Raw genomic sequence first — 4,609 nt, forward strand, 5'->3', positions numbered from 1 at the left:
GTGGCGCCAGAGTTTTGCAATAGGGAGGACTCGTCTTTTGACTAAGATGGGTCAGGGGTTGTCTTTATACAGAAATTCCAATAGCTCCTCTGTATTTAACTTCATTCTTGTACTTAGATTTGGGAATGACGAATTAGAATTCCTAGGAATCCTTGGAAATTCTCCAAACTGTAACTGCTCTATTTATCTATTTTAAATATTAATGAGTAGTATATAACCAGCAGTAAGTCATTTTTCTATGATAATGTCAAACTAAATAATGAAGAGGTTATTGGTAAAAAATAGAAATAAATTATGTTTTATGATGATTATGAACCAGTATTATTATGACACGGTTATATAACATATAAATATGATCTTCTCTACCTGTTATATTGTTGTTGTTAAGTGTTGTTGAGTTGGTACCAATTCATAGTGACCCTGTATAAGGTTTCCAAGGAATTTGAAAACAGAAAACATTAAAGGGAATATTCAATAAAAATAAATTTTTAAAAATCAATGTATCCTCTTTCCCTCCCGTGCGTCACAAAGATCCTGGTGTTGCCATGGGCCGCCGCCCTGCCCGATGTTACCAGTATTGTAAGAACAAGCCCTATCCCAAGTCCCGCTTCTGCCGAGGTGTCCCTGATGCCAAGATTCGGATCTTTGACCTGGGTCGGAAGCAGGCAAAAGTGGATGAGTTCCCACTCTGTGGCCACATGGTATCAGATGAATCAGGAGAAGCTCTCCTCAGAAGCCCTGGAGGCTGCCCGTATTTGTGCCAACAAGTACATAGTGATAAGCTGTGGCAAAGATGGCTTTCACATCCGAGTGCGGCTGCATCCGTTCCATGTCATCCGCATCAACAATGTTGTCCTGTGCTGAGGCTGAGAGACTCCAGGCAGGGATGAGACGGGCCTTTGGAAGGCCCCAGGGCACTGTGGCTAGGGTCCACATTAGCCAAGTCATCGTGTCCATCCATACCAAGCTTCAAATCAAGGAGCATGTGATTGAGGCCCTATGCAGGGCCAGTTCAAGTTCCCTGGGCGCCAGAAGATCCACATCTCCAAGAAGTGGGGCTTCAGCAAGTTCAATGCTGACTAGTTTGAAGACATGGTGGCTGAGAAGCGCTTCATCCCAGATGGCTGTAGGGTCAAATACATCCCCTTGGACAAGTGGAGGGCCCTGCATTCATGAAGGCCTTGGTAGCACTGACCTATGCCCTTCAATAAATTCATTGTGTCCATGTTAAAAAAAAAAAAAAATCAATGCATTGATAATATGGCCATAAGTCTGTAATATTTAAAAGTTATAATCATTAGCAATAAAAATTTTAAACATACTAAACATTATTCAGTCTATTATTTCATGACACACATTATTTTTTATGGAAAAATGCCTTTCATTCTGAAGTGATGCTGATGGAGTGGGTTCAAAAGTTCCTCAAGTGTTAAGTGTTGAGTGTTAGAGTGCATGCTATTTCATATAAGCTCATTTTATCTTCTAACTGAAAACACTTCATCTGCCTGCCCTGAATTTGAGTTTTTTCCACTGACATCTATGTTGCTTTTGTTGATTAAGATTTTAGGTCAGTTACTAATTCTATGTCAAAGAATTCCACCTTTTCCTCCCTGCATTTATTCTATTAAAATGTTTGCAATGTATTATAGCCTAGGAAATATTTTTTAAATACTGGTGAACCCCAGCTAACATTATGGTGCTGTAGCATAAAGCACTGGACAGCAAGGTCAGTTTGAATTACCTGGTCTGCTGTTCAAACTCACCAGCCACTCCTTGGAAACCCTAAACAGGGTCGCTATGAGTTGGAACCAACTTGACAGCACTTAAGAATGACAACAATACAAACAACTTAACATTCTGATATCCTAACACAGTTTATAGCACTACAGAGAATAATGCATCAAATTGCCAATTTGAGAAATTATAGTATTTCCAGAACTTATTATTTCTTCAAACATCACTCAGTGGATTTGTATAAATGTTACTATGCATAAAAATCATTAATATTAATTTTGTTTGCAAGAATGATTCACCTTTCACAGCAGACTTGAACATGAATACTCACAACTTGGCAACAGTTACTTGTGATTATATCATAACTGCCTCTCTTCTACCTGCTCAAATTCTGATTCTGGAAATGCCATCATTAAAATTCAATTCTGCATGTCAATTTTTCTGGTTCTTGCTTTTTTGACTTGGTGTCAATCTATGTATTCAAACTAGTCATGTCTCTATGTTGATTGTTCAGCTTGAATTCTAGCAAGGAAATTATATTCTATTTTCTTGTTTTCCCAACTGATTTTTCTCTTAGTTCAGAAAAAACCATAAACATCCCAGAAAATGTTGAAATAGGTTTTCAACATGGAAACATTATTCTACATTTAACCCTTCATCTGTGTAACTTCTTGAGGTTCTGAGAATTCTATGGAGCAAATTGGCTTCTTCATAATCCCACTTAGAAATTAATTAGGTTGAAATGGTCTCTATTTTCTCAAATTGCTTATTGTTTTTATTTTGCTTTTAATTTCTATAGATTTAATGGAAATCTCTAATTTGTTAGTTTTTCTCTAGTTCTTCTTATTGCTGTGGATTAATATCTTTAAACTAGTATTAATGGAATTTGGGAGTTTGAAAGGAGGTAAATATGAAACATAAATCTATCATTTTTACTCAAGACCCTTCTTGCCCTCCAAAATAAATAAACCTGCCTACCCACTGATAAGAGACAACTTATGATAAGAGACACTTCACCCATCTCAGGAAAAGTTTAAAAAACAAAAATGAACACTAGACTCAAGCTCTGTCTACCTGACTCTAGCTCCTCTCATATTTTTGAAGTATCAAGTTAAAAAAAAAAGTATTAACATAAGGCAAACTTCAGGGTAGAAATAATTTCATCTTCTTTTATTACTTATCCTCCTTTTCATTCATTCACTTACCAATCAATTCATTGGTCTTTGGTGTCTAAGTGCTATGATCAGAAAATGAATAACTCATAGTGTCTGTATCCAATGAGTTCCCAGTTTGGTCAGAGGAATAAGTAAGCCAACAAATAATGAGGTTATCACACATAACAAAGAAATACGCAGCAAGTGTTTAAGAATGCAGAGAAAGCAGTACCTTTCTGCCAAGAATGATCAGAAGAGGCTCCACAGAGGACAAGGATGTTGAATTGTAGCAAATAAGATGTGGTAGACAATCCAGGAAAAAAAAAAAAAATCCAGGTAGAAAATTCATATATGCAATATTCCAGAAATGAAAAAAAGAGCAGGCCTCTTTATGCTGAATAAGAATTGCAACATAACTAGAGAATAAACTATTTAAGTGGACAGTAACAGGTGGAAGAATTTAACACATAGATTGAAAAAGGTCATGAAGGAGAAATTATCCTTTAACTTAAAGATAATGGGAGAATTTTAGGTAGGATGGTGATTAGATCCTATTTGCATTTTTGTAAGAGTTGGTGTTGTGGATATTTTGGGGAGGAGCAGTTACCTGCTTAGAATATTTCTAAGGACGTATTCACAGTGACTTAAAATTGGCTCAAAAGTGACGCGCTTTTACTTTGAGTTTTGTGGGAAAGTCATAGAAGCTGAGATGGTCTATCCTTCAAGAAGACGTTTCCTGTCATTTCAACAAGTCTGGGCTGTGTCCTTCTCTTTCTGTTTGTTATATCCTTGTAGTCATCACACACTTTATGAGAATTTCAGGTCCCTTAAAGACAGTGATGATCTAAATCGATCGTGGGCACATTGAATAAATGAAGACTAACTGTCTGAGATACCTCAAGCAGACCCAGCTGTTGGGATGAGACGTTGACATACACCATCCACAATATAAACAATAATATATCTCAAGAATGGCATCCAGAGCAACAACAACTCAATCATTTGGGAATTGGTTGGAAATGCAAATTCATAGGGTTCATTCTAGACCTACTGTATCAGAAACACTGGGTTTGGGGACCCAGCAATGGATACTTTCAAAAGCTCTCTGATGCAAGCTAAATGAACTTTTAACTTATAATAACTTTATTATGAAAGTTATTTGGGCTGTTTATTATAACCCAAAACTCACTTATGCTTTTGCTAAAAAAAAAAATCTTGTGTCCTAAGTCATTTTACTATGTTTGGTGCAGCGCTAAATTTGTAAGCACAATTCTATGGGACAAGAGTTATATGGACTTCTGTTGTTTCAGTGTGAGTTAAAAAAAAAAATAGAATCAGTACTTATCTAGTAACAAAAGATTTACATGCTTTTTAACTTTACCTCATGAAAAAGTAGTTGTTTAGTGGACCTACTCAATAACTCTCCTGGAAAGGACGGTTGACCCATGCCACTCCTTAAGGGTACAGTAATGACTGGCATTGAGTAGAAAATATGTCAAATCAGATCAGATTAGTGTTGTTATTCTAAGGGCTCCATTGGTTCAATTTTCTCCTAAATAAAAAATGTTGTTGTTCATATAATGCAATCCCAATCCAAATCCCAATGACATTCTTCAAAGAGATGGAAAAAACAATTACAAACTTTATATGGAAAGGAAAGAAACCCAGGATAAGCAAAGCACTGCTTAAGAACAAGAATAAGGTTGGAGGCCTGTCACTTC

General features: G+C 36.4%; 1 pseudogene; it reads left to right on the forward strand.

Moving 5' to 3' along the window:
• The first annotated feature begins 545 nt into the window (after positions 1-545).
• Positions 546-1,176, forward strand: LOC102811157 (annotated as a pseudogene).
• Positions 1,177-4,609: the final 3,433 nt, after the last annotated feature.

Source organism: Chrysochloris asiatica, unplaced genomic scaffold, assembly GCF_000296735.1.
Source record: "Chrysochloris asiatica unplaced genomic scaffold, ChrAsi1.0 scaffold00005, whole genome shotgun sequence".
In the NCBI taxonomy this organism is placed as follows: Eukaryota; Metazoa; Chordata; class Mammalia; order Afrosoricida; family Chrysochloridae; genus Chrysochloris; species Chrysochloris asiatica.